Genomic DNA, 18,671 nt, shown 5'->3' on the forward strand with positions numbered 1-18,671 from the left:
AGAGAACACACTGGTCATAGCAAACACCCTCTTCCAACAACACAAGAGAAGACTCTACACATGGACATTACCAGATGGCCAACACCAAAATCAGATTGATTATATTCTTTGCAGCCAAAGATGGAGAAGCTCTATACAGTCAGCAAAAACAAGACTGGGAGCAGACTGTGGCTCAGATCATGAACTCCTTACTGCCAAATTCAGACTGAAATTTAAGAAAGTAAGGAAAACCACTAGACCATTCAGGTATGACCTAAATCAAATCCCTAATGATTATACAGTGGAAGTGAGAAATAGATTAAAGGGACTAGATCTGATAGACAGAGTGCCTGATGAACTATGGATGGAGGTTCATGACATTGTACAGGAGACAGGGATCAAGACCATCCCCATGAAAAAGAAATGCAAAACAGTAAAATGGCTGTCTGGGGAGGCCTTACAAATAGCTGTGAAAAGAAGAGAAGCAAAAAGCAAAGGAGAAAAGGAAAGATATACCCATTTGAATGCAGAGTTCCAAAGAATAGCAAGGAGAGATAAGAAAATCTTCCTCAATGATCAGTGCAAAGAAATAGAGGAAAACAACAGAATGGGAAAGACTAGAGATCTCTTCAAGAAAATTAGAGATCCCAAGGGAACATTTCATGCAAAGATGGGCTCAATAAAGGACAGAAATGGTATGGACCTAACAGAAGCAGAAGATATTAAGAAGAGGTGACAAGAATACACAGAAGAACTCTACAAAAAGATCTTCATGACCCAGATGATCACGATGGTGTTATCACTCACCTAGAGCCAGACATCCTGGAATGTGAAATCAAGTGGGCCTTAGAAAGCATCACTATGAACAAAGGTAGTGGAGGTGATGGAATTCCAGTTGAGCTATTTCAAATCCTGAAAGATGACGCTGTGAAAGTGCTGCACTCCATATGCCAGCAAATTTGGAAAACTCAGCAGTGGCCACAGGACTGGAAAAGGTCAGTTTTCATTCCAATCCCAAAGAAAGGCAATGCCAAAAAATGCTCAAACTACCGCATAATTGCACTCATCTCATACGCTAGTAAAGTAATGCTCAAAATTCTCCAAGCCAGGCTTCAATAATACGTGAACTGTGAACTTCCAGATGTTCAAGCTGGTTTTAGAAAAGGCAGAGGAACCAGAGATCAAATTGCCAACATCCACTGGATCATCGAAAAAGCTAGAGAGTTCCAGAAACACATCTACTTCTGCTTTATTGACTATGCCAAAGCCTTTGACTGTGTGGATCACAATAAGCTGTGGAAAATTCTGAAAGAGATGGGCATACCAGACCAGCTGACCTGCTTCTTGAGAAATCTGTATGCAGGGTAGGAAGCAATAGTTAGAACTGGACATGGAACAACAGACTGGTTCCAAACTGGGAAAGGAGTACGTCAAGGCTGTATATTGTCACCCTGCTTATTTAACTTATATGCAGAATACATCATGAGAAACGCTGGGCTGGAAGAAGCACAAGCTGGCATCAAGATTGCCAGGAGAAATATCAATAACCTCAGATATGCAGATGACACCACCCTTATGGCAGAAAGTGAAGAGCAACTAAAAAGTCTCTTGATGAAAGTGAAAAAGTTGGCTTAAAGCTCAACATTCAGAAAACTAAGATCATGGCATCTGGTCCCATCACTTCATGGCAAATAGATGGAGATACAGTGGAAACAGTGGCTGACTTTATATTTTGGGGGGCTCCAAAATCCCTGCAGGTGGCGACTGCAGCCATGAAATTAAAAGATGTTTATTCCTTGGAAGAAAAGCTATGACCAACCTAGATAGTATATTCAAAAGCAGAGACATTACTTTGCCAACAAAGGTCTGTCTAGTCAAGGCTATGGTTTTTTAAGTAGTCAGGTATGGATGTGGGAGTTGGACTATAAAGAAAGCTGAGCACTGAAGAATTGATGCTTTTGAACTGTGGTGTTGGAGATCTCTTGAGAGTCTTGGACTGCAAGGAGATTCAACGAGTCCATCCTAAAGAAATCAGTCCTGAATATTCATTGGAAGGACTGATGATGAAGCTGAAACTCCAATCCTTTGGCCACCTCATGCGAAGAACTGACTCATTAGAAAAGACCGTGATGCTGGGAAAGATTGAGGGCAGGAGGAGAAGGGGACGACAGAGGATGAGGTGGTTGGACGGCATCACCGACTCAATGGACACGAGTTTGAGCAAACTCTGGGAATCGGTGATGGACAGGCAGGCCTGGTGTGCTGCAGTCCTCGGAGCCACAAAGAGTCGGACTACTGACTGACTGACTGAGCTGAGCTGAAATTACCATTTAAATGTGTAAAACCGTTTAGTCTTGGTTGTGCCGGGTCTTCCCTGCTGCTCGCAGGCTTTTCCCATTGCAGCACGTGGGGCTCCTCTTGGCTGTGGCTCCTGGCTTCTCAGTGGGGCTTCTCCTCTCGTGGAGCGCAGGCTCCAGGCCCACGGGCTTCTGTGGTTGCCGCACTGGACACAGCTGCTCCACAGCATGTGGGATCTTCCCTGACCAGGGCTCAAACCCATGACCCTTGCATCGGCAAGCAGATTCTCAACCACTGGACCACCAGCGAAGTCCAAATCCTATTTACCATTATTATTATGTCTTCCTGTTGCTGTCTCCTCTCCAGACAATAAGCTCCTGGAGAGCATGGGCCTGATTTCTTTCATTAACCCTGCATCTCTGGAGCCTAGAACAGGGCCTGACACATGAGACCTGAGTACAGTTGTTGCTGCTGAATGAATTCACGTATGTTTCCACCAGCTCCGTATTAACCACTTGCTACTATGCTCAGCCAGACTTTCTCTACCGCACCTGTAGGTCACTGCAGTGTTTTTTTTTTTTTTCAGATCTTAAAATATCCTTTTTTTATTTCTTTTTTTCTTCCTATACATGTACTTCTTATTATAGGTGTATTACAAGTTCTTGGTTAGTAGTTTAGAAAAAACCCAATAATATAAGAAAAGAAAACCCATATATAATTCAGTACCCAGAAATAACTTTTCGGTTGATGAATCTACATAAAGCCTTTCTCTCTTTTTGTATATGTTTGTATGTGTATGTGGGTCTCCCAGGTGGCATGGTTGGTAAAGAACCCGCCTGCCAACGCAGGAGGCATAAGAGAAGCGCCTTCGATCCCTGAGTTGGGAAGATCCCCTGGAGGAGGGCCGGGCAACCCACTCCAGGATTCTTGCCTGGAATTACTTCTACTACTCGTGCTATGTCATTTAATCCTTAGAACAACACATAGGTAGACACTGTCACACTCGTTTATAGATGTGGAAACTGAGTCTCCTAAAAGTTAAATAAATGTCATCCGCATGGAAGGCCGATAAAGGACCAGCGCAGTTAAGACTCCTTGAGGACAAGTAACCGACACTGTAAGAAGAATGGAGATTTGCATATGTTACAGTCAATCAATTAGAATTCTATCCTTCTTTAAGTGATTTCTGGCAGGAGATTTTCAGATACTTTCTTCAGTTGTTAAGAAAATACATAGGACCTTTCCTGGTGGTCCAGTGGCTAAGAATCTATCTGCCAATGCAGGGGACATGAGTTCGATCTCTGCTTGGGCAACTAAGATCCCACATGCTTGGAGCCACTAAAACCCACGCGCCACAACTCCTGAGCCTTGTGTAGCTGCTGCTGCTGCTGCTGAGTCGCTTCGGTCGTGGCTGCACCTGGGAAAGCCTGAACACAGCGACAAAGGGCCAGTGCACTGGAGCGAAGTCCCAGCGCAGCCAAAAATAAGTTAAAACACACTATTTTTATGCTGGTAGTATTTATTAATCGTAGCAAGAAGACTGAGGTCACAGTCACTGGCTTGATTGTTGTAAGTTCTGCAAGCAAAGATATCCTTGTCCTAACAAAATGGTTTATAATTTCAAGTGATCAAAATTTTTTGACAGTAACCATTTTAACAGATTTAGTTTCCTATAGCAACCATGCACAATTCACTAAAATTGAAGTTCTCAGGGCAGAAACTTTTGTTCATTTTCTTCCTTGCTGACACCAGCGTCTATAATAGTGTCTGGTATCTAGAAAGGGATGGATAGATGGATGATGAGCAGACAGATGGATGGACGGGTGGATGATGGGTGGACGGGTGGATGACTAGTATCATGGTTACTTTGGAAGACAACTATTAAAGCAAATCTTTGACGATTATAGGAAAGCATTTTTCCCTTTTCAGTAAAACATACAGACAGAAGTGTGATACAGTGACAGAATCTAGAAAAATTACAGATTTCATTTAAGTTGTATAGTCACTGATATGCAAATACCTTATAGCCTTCTTTATTTTTCTAGACAAAGGCTAACAAGAATGGCTAACCCAGGGCTTCGCGGTTTTCAAAAGTACTTGGGTCAGCAACTTCTCCACTTCTCCATTTCTCAAAAGTACTACAGAAAATTCTGGCCTAAGGGTCCACCCATAAATTTACCCGAGGTGGGTGAGCTGGCTCCAAGCCTCTTGTCGTCTGATCGCTTCGCTGCCTCCCCTGCTCGGCTCTGCAGGGGAGCTGACCCCTGTCTTGTCTTCCAGGCTTCCGGGGCTTCTAGCTTTCTGTCGAGTTTGCTAGTGGGTGGACGGAAGCGGGAGAAGCAGCCGGAGTCTTTGCCCAGGTCTTCCTCTCTGGGTGGCAGGGTCTGCGTCTCTGCTCTGGCCTCGGATCCCAGATGGGCCCACTGTGGCCTCAGGCAGGGGACTCTGGTTCCTGGTCTCTGAAATACAGCTTCCTCCCTGGGGAGCATGGGCCGGTGACTTCCAGCTGATGCTATAATCTCTTGGTTACCTAAACATCCATTTGGCCTTTCAGCTATCAATTCCTGATGTCAGCTTAACTTAAATCCTCAGACTTGCTTTCTTCTCCTGGTTGGGATCTGGTTTAAGGTTTGGATTAAGGTGTGTGGGGCTTATAATTTTCTTCTGGCTTTCCTGGACACGGCAGGCGATTCTTAATTGGAGAGTGTCTTAAAATCTCCAAGGGAGTTTGCTGAAAACACACACACCTGGGCGACACCCAGCTGCGCGGGAACAGAGTTTTGAGGCGTGGAGTTCCAGGCACCAAGCCTGGAGAAACGTCATGGGTGACACCAGCTAGCCCCTCCCGACCTTCTCGGTGAAACCTGATCTAAAATCTTGGCAGCAGACCAGGGGGAAATTTTTTATATTCCAGAACTGATTTGCAACAGTATTTAACGACGGCCTGCAATCTTTACATAAGATTTACATAATCTTTACATAAAAGTCAACGAAGAAACTCTTGAAAGTTAAAATAACCACTGAAACCTTATGTAATAGGATATAGTCAAGACTCAACCTGTTGGGCATTAGGTGGTGATTATACAACCAATCATTTTGATGAGAGCTGGCTCTGAGACTTGTCTGGCGTCTGAGGGTGGCACGCCTGTGCTTTCAGAGCAGCTTCACGTGGATGAGCCCATGCGAGCAAGCACACACACGCCTGAGTTTTTTCACTTTTTTGTATGGTTACTGTCTGAAGACGAGAGTGCTCCAACAGTATAAGGAGGTGTGTCATGAAAAGGGTGTGCCTCTGCAGCCTCTCACAGCTCCCCCTGTCTCCCTTCCAAGAAACAGTCATTATCGCCAGTTGCTGGGGTGTTCTTCAGAGCAGTATTATCTATACAGATGTATATACATATCTCCCTCCATTTCTTTTTCTTCCAAATGAAAATACATTGTAAACAACACTCGACACCCTGCTTTTTTGCATAACAATGTAGTTTGGAAAATATCGCTTGTAAGTGAATCTAGCTTTTCCTCCCTGCCTTAGGAAGAGTTCAGTTTTTCATTGTGTGTATATACATATACTAAAATTTACTCAAACAATCCCTGTTAACGAACGTTTAGTTTGTTTCAAGGGTTTTATTACCATTGACAAAGCTGCAATGAGTCTCTCTATCTGTATCTATGCCTGTACAGGGGAGAATGTGTATCTGTAGTATAACTTCCTAAGGTAGAATTGCTAAGCCAATGGGTATGGCATTTAGTGGGTTTTTTTAAAAGTTTTTTTGTGGGGATATGGACCATTTTTAAAGTCTTTACTGAATTTGTTACAATACTGTTTCTCTTTTACGTTTTGTTTTTTTTTTTTTTGGCCTGGAGGGATGTATAATCTCTGCTCCCCAACCAGACACTGAAGCACATCCCCTACATTGGAAGGGGAAGTCTTAACCACTGGACCACCAGGGGCAACTCTGCCTTTCAAATTTTGATGCTTTCCAATGGCACTTTGAATGCCCATCAGTAACTTGTTAGGGCATCTCTTTCCTACATTCTAACTCACATAGTTATCAGGTTTCTGATCTCTGTCAATCTGGTGGGTAAAAAAAATGCTGTGTCAGAGATTTAATTTGCATTTCTCTTATTATGATATACCTCTGAATTTAATCAAAGGAAAGCAAACTCAACACCTGTCTCCAACAAAACAGAACAATGCAGTTACAGTCTGTATAATTATGAGTTCAGAGAGGTTCAGACATAACGCACCGATGGCAAAGGAGACACCTTGTCCCAAAATGTGACTGCCGAAAAGCTAACCTGCTGGGGTTGGCTCTCAGCTTGCTGGGGTCCCCAGTGTGTTAAAAATTAGCAGGCAATACTTTAGCTTGTGTGTTTTCAAATGGTTTTAATATGTGACAGAAAATTCCAATCAGTTATTTGCTAAGATCTTGAAACCCTAAATGATGGTATGGTTTGAAAATCACTGATCTAATCCTCATATTTGGAGAAGGCAATGGCAACCCACTCTAGTACTCTTGCCTGGAAAATCCCATGGATGGAGGAGCCTGGTAGGCTGCAGTCCATGGGGTCACTGAGGGTCTGACACGACTGAGCAACTTCACTTTCACTTTTCACTTTCATGCATTGGAGAAGGAAATGGCAACCCACTCCAGTGTTCTTGCCTGGAGAATCCCGGGGATGGTGGAGCCTGGTGGGCTGCCGTCTATGGGGTCGCACAGAGTTGGACATGACTGGAGTGACCCAGCAGCAGCAGCAGCAATCCCCATATTGGGCTTCCCAGGTGGCACAGTGGTAAAGAATCCACCTGCACTGCAGAGGGTGAGAGTTTGATCCCTGGGTCAGGAAGATCCCCTGGAGAAGGAAATGGCAACCCACTCCTGTATTCTGGCCTGGGAAATCCCATGGAAAGAGGAGCCGGGCAGGCTACAGTCTACGGGATTGCAAGAGTCAGACATGACTTTGGGACTAAACAACAAAGCCCTCATTTTACAGAGTGCAAAACTGAGACCCTTCCCTTGTAGGATCCAAAACTGTTGGTAAACATTTTTTAAAAATCTTTTTGAATATCTTTTAAAATGCCTTTAAATTTTGGAATCATTGAAGATTCATAAAAAGTTGTGAAAACAGTAAGTTCTTATATTACCATCTCCCCAGTGACAATGGCATATTCTTTTGGAGTTACCAAACAAACAAAAACATCTTGAAATGTTTATTACTTTTAAATGCTTTTTACCCATCCAAGATCACAGCCAATTCAGAAGGTAGTCATATGACAACTGTGCTGATAATCCAGATTTTCAGTAAGGTGTCCCAGGAAGTGTTAATACTTTAGTTAGGGCCACGTGTGCTATTGAAATCAACAGTCTCCAAGATACAAGGGTTCAAAGTCATAGAAACTAATTTCTCATTCTCTGCAGTCTCAAATGGGTGTTCCCATCCATGAAAGGGGGTCTCCTTGAAGGAAACACGGACCCTCTAGACTGGAGGAGGTGTATTTTTGATGTACAAGTAGCTTGTTTGCCACAGAAAGGATTCTCCGCTTTTTCTCAGATGGTGTATCACCCAGGAGACTGGAGAACCTAGGGTTTAGTTCAGTTTGTTATCATTTAGGGGCTTCCCTGGTGGCTCAGATGGCAGAGAATCTGCCTGCAATGCAGGTGACCTGGGTTTGATCTCTGGGTTGAGAAGATTCCCTGGAGGAGGAAATGGGAAATCACTCCAGTATTCTTGCCTGGAGAATTCTATGGACGGAGGAGCTATTGTTTTGGTTTCCTAGTATCTCTTTCTTACTTCTGAGATAAGACTACTTCTTTCTGTGACTTCCCTTGAGAATGACTGCCCTGACTCCACGTAAAGTAAGTCACAGCCACCCCCCTCCCCCCAGCCCAGTTGTCAACCAAAATGGTCACGTGACCCAGACCAAGACAGCTTCTATCATCCTGAATTACCTGAAGCTCCTCCAAGCTTCTGCACTGTATACCTTCTGTCCTGTTTCCATCTGAAACTCTGTGTCTCACTTTATCAGGATCAGTTCAGTTCAGTTCAGTTCAGTTGCTCAGTCGTGTCCGACTCTTTGCCACCCCATGAATCGCAGCGTGCCAGGCCTCCCTGTCCATCACCATCTCCCGGAGTTCACTCAGACTCACGTCCATCGAGTCAGTGATGCCATCCAGCCATCTCATCCTCTGTCATCCCCTTCTCCTCCTGCCCCCAATCCCTCCCAGCATCAGAGTCTTTTCCAATGAGTCAACTGTTCGTATGAGGTGTCCAAAGTACTGGAGTTTCAGCTTTAGCATCATTCCTTCCAAGGAAATCCCAGGACTGATCTCCTTCAGAATGGACTGGTTGGATCTCCTTGCAGTCCAAGGGACTCTCAAGAGTCTTCTCCAACACCACAGTTCAAAAGCATCAATTCTTGGGTGCTCAGCTTTTTTCACAGTACACGACCACTGGAACGAGCTCAAGGTCCCCTTCTACGGAAACTCTTTAAAATCTTGGCTGATCTATGAGCCTCTTCCTGCAGGTCCCTCTGTGTGTCCGTGCCCTAGCACTTGTGCTGTGCTTAGTCGCTCAGTCGTGTCCGACTCTTTGCAAGTCCATGGACCGTAGCCCGCCAGGCTCCTCTGTCCATGGGGATTCTTCAGGCAAGAATACTGGAGTGGGTTTCTATGCCCTCCTCCAGGGGGTCTTCCCAACACAGGGTTTGAAGCCATGTCTCCCGCATTACGGGGAGACTCTTTACCAGCTGAGCCACCAGGGAAGCCCAAGAATAATGGCGTGGGTAGCCTATCCCTTCCCCAGGGGATCTTCCTGACCCAGGAATCACACTGGGGTCCGCTGCACTGCAGGCGGGTTCTTCACCAGCTGAGGCGCCGGGGAGCGTTTTTTGCTGGCTGGTCGTGGCCTGTCTCAGTTAGGACACCTTTGGCTGCCAGCGTCTTACACAGAGTTTTTCTCAGTTATGGCTCATGCACAGGTCACCGCAACCCTATTGGCAGATGGACAGAAGTGGATTTACTGGAGCTCCTGGGCTGGTTACAGTGGTCAAGACTAGCTTTGGTCTGGGTGCCTAGCCTCAGTCTAAGCTATACAGGAAAATACTCGTTTCCTCGCTAGTGACAAGCCTACTCTGTGATACTGTGATTTATAATGAGACACGTGTGGTTGGTTTTCCACCTTTCTTGGTTTGAAGCTCCTAAAACCCTTTGGAGTTTCCTCAGAGATGAGAGTGATGAAAACGTCTTTTGTTATGTTAATGAGGTGGCTTTTGGGAACCCCAAGTCACCTAAGCAAGGGTGCTGGTTGCCAGGGAAACCCAGCCTGTGTTTAGCCCTGGTTGGAACTTGCAGTCTCAGATTGGTTTTACCACCAATGGCTGGGATTTAATCAACACTGCCAGGGTAAGGGAGCCTCCACGAAAACCCAAAAGGACAGGCTGCAGACCGCGTCCGGGCTGGTGAACATCTGGCCAGGAATTCAAGGGGAGCAGGGAGGCTCTGGGCCCCTTCCTACCTACTCACCCTGTGCCCTGTTCCACCCGGCTGTTCCTAGGTTGTGTCTGTTTATAACAAACTGGTGAGAAATTAGTAAAATGTTCTTTGAGTTCTGTGAGTGACTCTAGAGGGTTAACGGAGCTCAAGGCGGGGGCCGGGGGGACGGGGGGGTGTGTCTTGGGACATGCAGATCCCCAGCTGCTGCCAGAAGCTCATGCCAACATGGGCCTGTCACTGGCTTCTGAAGGAGAGGGCGAGGCCGTCTTGCAGGACTGAACCCTTGACTTGTGGGATCTGACACTACCTACCTGTGGAATTGAGCAGGGCACCCAGCTGGTGTGGGAGACTTGCTTGTGTCTTAAAATACACACACACACACACACACACCCCAGAACACGTGACTAAGTTCTGCTCAGTAAGAGGCAGAGGAAATCTGGAGCCTTCTGAGAAAGAGTTCTCATTCTGAACCGAAAGTGGCATGTGAGAAGAAAGTTCCTTCCTACCTCCTTCCCAGAGTTATCCTCTTTTCTCTGGGTGTTGTCAGGAGTGGACCTGGGTTCCAGCGCTCTGACAGCCACCTTGTGGACGCCAGGCTTGGCGGCGGTGCCCAGGCACGAGGAGAACAAACAAAGAGCCTGGGGTTTTTGCTGGTGTTACTGAGCCATCGAGCCTACTCTGAGGCTGCCTACCTCCTGACTTTTCATTAATTGTAATAACAGATGTCCTAATGATTTCAGCCAGTTCTCTCCAACTTTTTTCACAGCAGGGTACATGATCATTCAAATGATAATGACTTAGTTATTATCACACTGGAGTCAAATGGCAGAAATTTTGAGGCACTGATATGCAGGCTGGGAAAAGAAAATCAATCCCATTTCTTTATGCTATTTCCTTAGAATATAGAAAATAAAATGGAAAGTTTTAGAAAATAATTAACAATTACAATTTTATAAAACTTTTTGTTAGAAAATGTCAGGTTCTTTACATGAGAAACTTGAGTTTGCATCCATAAAGTCTGTGTATCAGATTTACGCTTTAAGTGGCTCCATGCAATTCCTGTCTTTTTAATGAGGATCATGTTTTGTGATCCTCATTAAAAAGGATGAGATGCCTGGACGGCACCACTGATGAAACGGGCATCAACTGGCGCAAACTCCGGGAGATGGTGCAGGACAGGCAGGCCTGGCGTGCTGCAGTCCTTGGCGTCACAAAAAGCTGGACACGGCTGGGCGACTGAACAACGACATGCCACCTGTGGTCACGTTACATTCGTGTTACATTTGGCGCTAGTGGTAACGGACCCTCCTGCCAATACGGGAGACGCAGCTTCGATCCCTGGGTTGGGAAGATCCCCTGAAGGAGGAAATGGCAATCCACTCTGGTATTCTTCCCTGGAAAATCCCACGGACAGAGGAGCCTGGTGGGCTACAGTCCATGGGGTTGCACAGAGTTGGACAGACTGAGCTACTTCAGTTAAGTGCGCTATGTTACCGGCACAGGAAGAGCCAGCCATGACAAGCTCTGTCCGCACACAGAAGCTGTGTGAAAACACGCTATTTTTATAACAAACTTTCAGAAATTTCCAATAACATTTTTTTTAAGGGTCTAGCAGCCAGCACACATATCCTTTCTTGTCATTGGTAAATGCTGGAATTTCTTGTGGCAGTACAAATGGCTTTCAAGTCCAGTCAGACTTGGAGGGAAAACATCATATATTTTACAATAATGATGAACCACCACCGGCAGGACACAGAGGCGTGGTTCAAGCAATCCCCAGCAGGGAGTCTGCAGCCACTAAAGGGCCACAGCTGAGGACGACGTGAAGTGCCCAGTTTATAGAAAGGCAGGTCAGGACCGCTGTGTACCTGGAAATCAACCCACTAGTAGCTGTGGCCAGACCCCCACCAGCTCCACGCTGGTCAGCCGGGGCACGGCGTTCCTGGGCATCAGGAACACGAGCTCCACCAGCACCCAGGACGCCCTGGTCACTGTTGGTAGCCGCGAGCTCTGCAGCTGACGTGGACGCCTAGCTGGGCAGCATCTTCCTGCACCATCCGGGCCGCTCAGCGGAGGACGAGAATGAGGACACGGTGCTTCCTGGTAGGGTGGGTCCACGGCTTGGGTATTTGTCCGTTATCTTTTCATGTTAAAGAGAGAGATCCAAATTTGAACTGGCTTTAAACAAAGATGGGGATGAATGACTTCCACTTCAAGGATGGTGTTATCAGGAATGGCTTTCTCTGTCTCTCTGGTCTGATTTAGGAAAAAAATTATTTCATCAAGCTAACGTTTTAAGTTTAGTTTTTCATCTATGTTATTAAGGCACATATATTAAAGAGCTAGATAATTCTGCAAGGCTTGTTATCAGTGAGAGTGATCTCCGCACTCCTATTTCCCAGACTGCAAAGGAACTGCGGTGTAATTATGTTTAGACAAATATTCAGTGGTCATAGCTGTACCATAGGATGTTCTGATTAGCTTTCCTGTTCTGCACAACCTTTTGTTTTCATTAGAGCTAAAAGTTTTCCTTTTCTGTCTATCTACTTACTTATGTGTGTGTTAATTCATCTGAATGAGTTACCACCAGTTGTGTAAATCTCTTCTCAATGAATTCAAACCCTTGACAACTCCTATTGATTTTACCCTCCAAAGAAGCTCTTCGATGCCGACTGGAGCCGCTGAGGAGCTACTGTCTTAGGACGTCTTCACGTCATCCCGGGGCTTTCTTACGTTTCTTCCTCATGGCAGAGCCCCTGGTTTTACAGATCTTACGTCTTCACTTCCTGGTTTATTCCCGAACTTCCACTTTTTTTTTGGTATAGTAGATTCCTATGACAAAGTAGAAGGAAAGCACGTTTTAAGATCTGTATCCTCCTACTTTGTTGATTTGAGTTTAAAATTCTAGGCTGGGCAGACTATGACTCAGCAGGGAAAAGGAACAAATGATGGATACGTGCAAAAACTGGGGTGAGTTTTGGGGACTTCCCTGATGGCCCAGTGGCTAAGGCTTGACACTCCCAACGCAGAGGGTGTGAGTTCCCTCCCTGGTCGGGGAACTAGATCCCACACGCTGAAACTAGGAGTCTGGGCACCCAAAGTAAAGACCCCGTGGGCCACAACCAAGAACCAGTGCAACCAGAGAAGCAAATAAGTATTAAATGGAAAAAGAAAACCAAAAGCAGAACTTGGTGAATCCCTAAGACACTAGGTTGAGTGAAGGAAGCCAGTCTCAAAATGTTACATGTTGCAGGAGTCCATTTATACGACACTCTCTAAAAGACAAAACGAGGGTGGTGGAGAACAGATCAGTGAGGGCCAGGGTTTAAGAGTGAGGGGAAGCTGTGAGTACAGACGGGCAACACCAGGGAGATTTAGAGGGGATGGAAATATTCGGTACCCTGACTGTGGCGCTGGTCACCGAAGTCTATGCTATGCTATGCTATACTAAGTCGCTTCAGTCGTGTCTGACTCTGTGCTACCCCAGAGATGGCAGCCCACTAGGCTCCTCCGTCTATACATGTGTTAAAACTCGTAGGCCTGGACTTTCCTGGTGGTGCAGGGGATGAGTATCTGTCTGCCAAGGCAGGGCACATGGGTTTGATCCCTGGTCTGGGAAGATCCCACATGCCACAGGGCAATGAGCCCATGCACCACGGCTGCAGGGCCTGTGCTCCACAACGAGAAAGGCCACTGCGATGAGAAGCCTGCACACAGCCGCAGAGCAGCACCCACGAGTACAGAAAGCACACGCAAAGCGGCCAAGACCTGGCACAGCCAACAGCAGGTAAATAAACTCACAGAACTGCACACGGACAGGAAAGGTCACCATCTGTATCATAAAGCAAAAACAAAAGAGACACTCTAACCTACGATTCTGATTGGTTCTTGTTGTTGGAGGTGGTGTGTCCTGCAGTCTCCATGATCACCAAATTAGCGAGTTCCGAACCCCTGTTTCTGGGAGAAACACAGAGCTAGGTTCCTTTGAGCCCTTAGACGTGATAGTTTCATCAACACATCAGTACATAACTTTATTTTATGTGTTTCTATTGAAAGACAGTTTGTATATTATTTTTGCGTTAGTGCTGAACTCTGCCAACTGTTAATTGTGCGTGTATGCGTGCTAAGTCGCTTCCAATTTAATATCCAACTCTGCGATATTATGGATTGTGGCCCATCTGGCTCCTCTGACCCTGGGATTCTCCAGGTAAGAATACTGGAGTGGGTAGCCTTTTCCTTCTCCAGGGGATCTTCCTCACCCAGGGATCAAACCCAGGTCTCCGGCATTGCAGGCGTTTTCTTTACCATCTGAGCCACCAGGGAAGACCAAGGAAAGTTTACATACCACACCGATGTTGGCCGCAAGGCGCAAGGCAGCTCCGCTGTCCTTGGGCTTCCCCTGCTGATGATCGTATGTCTGGTACCATCATGATTGCTGTACTTTTAGATGAAAATTTCGTCTTTTTTTCCCACCAGCTTTCAGCTACCTGTCCTCGTCCCTTTGTAATCTGAATTTTAATGATGATGTTGATTGTTTGGGTCTGTTTCTACCCACTGCATGGATCTTGGCTGTCTAATTACTGAGTGACCCCTATCCTCTGGATTTTCCTGTCCCCACTGTCGCCCCTGCTCTCGTCCAGGCCCCCCAGCGTCTGGCGGTGGAACTCCTGCCCTGCGCCTCTCCTTTTCTGTTTTCTTTTCAATAATTTATTTCTTTATTTTTAAAACGTGGTTTTGCTATGGCTTTGTTACCTGGAAAGTCCCGTGGACAGAGGCGCCTGGTGGGCTGCAGTGCACGGGGTCATGAAGAGCTGGGCGTGATGGAGCACATGAGCACACAAGAGGGTCCTCACGAAGGTAAAACCGAGACTCTTTCTGTGTCCTGATGTGGTGGTGGTTACACAAGTTTACATGTGAGATAACATTTATAGCATTGCACACTTAATGGAAAAACATTGCTATCTGTATTTTAAATTAAAAAAATGAATTAGTGAATAATTTAAGGGCAGGCTTCAGTTCAGTTCAGTTCAGTCGCTCAGCTGTGTCCAACTCTTTTCGACACCAGGCCTCCCTGTCCATCACCATCTCCCGGAGTTTACCCAAAATCACGTCCATCGAGTTGGTGATGCCATCCAACCATCTCATCCTCTGTCGTCCCCTTCTCCTCCTGCCCTCAATCTTTCCCAGCATCAGGGTCTTTTCCAGTGAGTCAGTTCTTCGCATAAGGTGGCCAAAGTACTGGAGTTTCAGCTTCAGCATCAGTCCTTCTAATGAATATTCAGGACTGATTTTCTTTAGGATGGACTGGTTGGATCTCCTTGTTGTCCCAGGGACTCTCAAGAGTCTTTTCCAACACCACAGTTCAAAAGCATCCATTCTTGGGCGCTCAGCTTTCTTTATAGGGAAAGCTTAAAAGGTGAATAATCTGAACCCCTAGACCTGGGCTCTGTGGGGGTGAGATTGGGGTTCAGAGAGGGAGTGTGTGTTGATGGAGCTTCCATACACCCTTCCTCCTCTGACCCTGTATTGGGGGCAAGTCAGTTTCTAATTTCCCATTTCTCCTCCTGTGCAGTCAGAGTAATGCCCTCCCCTTCCAAGAAGTCGTTATTCCTGGAAACTGTGGACCTGTTAGCTTACTTTGCAGGTGTGATGAAATGACGGATCTTGCGTTGGGGAGATGACCCTGGACTGTCTGGGTGGGGCCAGTGTAACCATGAGGGTCCTTATATAAGGGAGGCGGGAGGAGATGTGATCACAGAAGAAGAGGGACAGAAAGAGAGAGATCTGAAGATGCTGCGCTACTGGATTTGACGGTGGAGGAAGGGGCCACGAGCCCAGGAGTGCAGGCAGCCTCTAGAGACTGGAAAAGACCAGGAAATGGATTCTTCCCCTGAACCTTCAGGAAGAATGCTGCCCTGCCGACACCTCGGCTCTAGGACTTCTGATCTCCAGAACTGCAAGGTAACAAGCCGCTTAGGGGTTTTTGAACGTTTGTTCGCTTGTTTACGGCTGCGCTGGGTCTTCGCTGGCTGCACGCGGGCCTTGTCTGGTGGGGGCTGCTCTCTGCCGCGGTGCGTGGGCTTCCCACTGCAGGGGCCCCTCTTGTCTCGGAGCACAGGCTCCAGGCTCACAGGCTCCAGGAGCTGCAGCACATGGGCTCAGTATCACGGCAGCTCACGGGCTTAGTTGCTCCGTGGCAGGTGGATCGTCTGGGACCAGGGATCGAACCCTCGTCCCCCATATTAGCAGGCAGAGTCTTAACCCCTGGGCCACCAGGGAAGTCCCCTCTTAGTGTTCCAAAGCCAGTAAATGGCGGTGATTTGGCACAGCAGAATTAGGAAACCCGTGCACCTCTATTCATACATTCCTTCAATATCCCTGGCTTATTCAGCTCCTCCTTTGAACTGGTTCTAGTACCTCTACAAGGAGCCAGACCCGCTAATACCTTGAATTTAGTTCAGTGAGACTGGGTTTGGACTTGTGGCCTCCCTGGCTGTGAGATAATACGTTTGTGAGGCTTCCAGCCACTGGGTTTGTGGTCATTTGGTACAGCAGCGAAGGGAAACTTTACTCTGCTTCGGGACGCAAAGGGAACATGAGTGCCAGTGCCTGAGATGGAGACATGGGTGTGAAGTGCTTCAACAGCTCACTAAGCTAATAACTTAGAGCGGACCCCGCAGCCTGAATTAAAGTAAGCTTCTTCATCAGGATCACTTACGCGGTTTTCAAAATGCATTCAAGCCCCTAAACTCCTCTTACTGTAACAGAAACTTAGCTAAAAGTATGATAAACAAGGATCTCCTTGGGTCAGCATTTCTGTCTGACCATAGTACATAAAAGGTTCCTGAAAGTGCCTACAGTCATAGGAAACAAAGTTGGTGTTAATGAGGCCACGTCCAGGAGGTGTCAGAGGCAGAAAGTTATACAGGGATGGCCACTGACTTTAATCTCTTTTACCACGTTGCAAAGATGACTCGATGGTTGAAACATCACAGCTGACTTCCTTTTTGATTTTTACCAGAGATTTCATTGTTCGCTTCATTTTTTTTGTTGGCAGATGTGACATAAGGTTTTCCAAAAAACTTATTCAGCACTTCAAGGCGTCATCATTCCTTGGTCCTGTGTCCTAGCATATTTGGCTCAAGGTTTAAAAAAGGATGACTCTGGTGAGTATACTTGGCTGACCAGGCCTAGAGTAAAAAGAGGAAAGAAAAATGAGCAGAAGTGACCAGGAAGATTTCAGTGAGGCCTCATAACAGCCCATTTCTGGCACACATTTCACTTTTTTTTTTTCTTAAAGCCTTCCAACCTGGGAAGTACTTAAAGAGGCACACAGATAGCTTAGGGCACAGTCTCTATTGTGAGTTGAATTGTGTACCACCCCAAAAGTTATGCGGGTTGAATCCCCCAGGGAACTCTGGAGACAGTTCAGTTCAGTTGCTCAGTTGTGTCCGACTCTTTGCGACCTCATGGATCGCAGCACACCAGGCCTCCCTGTCCATCACTAACTCCTGGAGCTTACTCAAAGTCATGTCCATTGAGTAGGTGATGCCATCCAGCCATTTCATCTTCTGTCGTCCCCTTCTCCTCCTGTCCTCAATCTTTCCCAGCATCAGGGTCTTTTCAAATGAGTCAGTTCTTCGCATCAAGCGGCCAAAGTATTGGAGTTCCAGCTTCAGCATCACTCGTTCCAATGAATATTCAGGACTGATTTCCTTTAGGGTGGACTGGTTGGACTGAAGGCAGTTGGGCTGCTGTAATAAAAATGCTATAGCTTGGGGAGACTTCAACAACATCAGTTTGTCCTTCACACTCTTAGAAGTTGGGATGTCCAAGATCAAGGTGCTGGCCAATACGGTTCCTTGTGAGAGCTGTCAGTCTGGTTTGTATATAAGTAGATGTCTTCTTGCTGAATTCTCACGTTGCAGACAGAGAGAGAGAGAGAGAGAGAGAGAGAGAGAGAAACAGGAAGACAAGCATTGAGTGCATAACGGCTGTCTAGATCTGCTCTGTTCAAGATGGCAGCCCCGACCCACATGTGGCCACTGAGCCGTTGAAATGTGGTTAGTCCAAATTGAAATGCACTGTAAGTGTGAAATGCACACTGAATTTTGAACACTTAGTACCAAGAAAAGAATGCGAAATACCTCACTAGTAATTTTTAACATTGACTACATGATGAAATGGTATATTTTTGCTGTAATGGACTAACTGAAGTGCATTATCAAAATTATTTCACCTGTTTATTTTTACTTTTGTAAAAAGTAGCCAATAGAAAGTCTCAAGTGACAGAGATGGGACGCATTATGTTTCTATTGGACAAAGCAGGTTTCTATCCTTGCATTTGGTCATTAGTGAAGGGGGTTGGTTAGGGCATTTTTCGGTGTCTGTTAGTCTCTCGGCCACGTCCAGCTCTTTGTGACCCCGTGGACTGTAGCCAGGTAAAAATACTGGTGTGGGTAGCCACTCCCTTCTCCAGGGGATCTTCCTGACCCAGGGACTGAACCCTGGTCTCCTGCATTGCGGGGGATTCTTTCCCATCTCACCCACTAGAGAAGCATAGGACCTTTCTAGGTCTGCTGCTGCTGCTAAGCCGCTCAGTCGTGTCCGACTCTCAGCGACCCCATGGACTGCGGCCCACCAGGCTCCTCCGTCCGTGGGATTTTCCAGGCAAGAGTGCTGGAGTGGGGTGCCATTGCCTTCTCCACTAGGTCTGCCTGATCCCAAGCAAGACTGGCGTGGGCAGCTTGAAATGGAAAGAGCCCAAGTGTGGGGCTGTTAGAAGCAGGTGCCTGTTGGGAGTCTGTGTGCAGGAAAATGGGGAAAAGATGCTCAGGGACATGACGTACTCACATCACGTGTTCTCACCTGTGCAGTACTTACTCTGTGGCTTAGCTTTAT

This window comes from Capricornis sumatraensis, chromosome 15, assembly GCF_032405125.1.
Source record: "Capricornis sumatraensis isolate serow.1 chromosome 15, serow.2, whole genome shotgun sequence".
Lineage (NCBI taxonomy): Eukaryota > Metazoa > Chordata > Mammalia > Artiodactyla > Bovidae > Capricornis > Capricornis sumatraensis.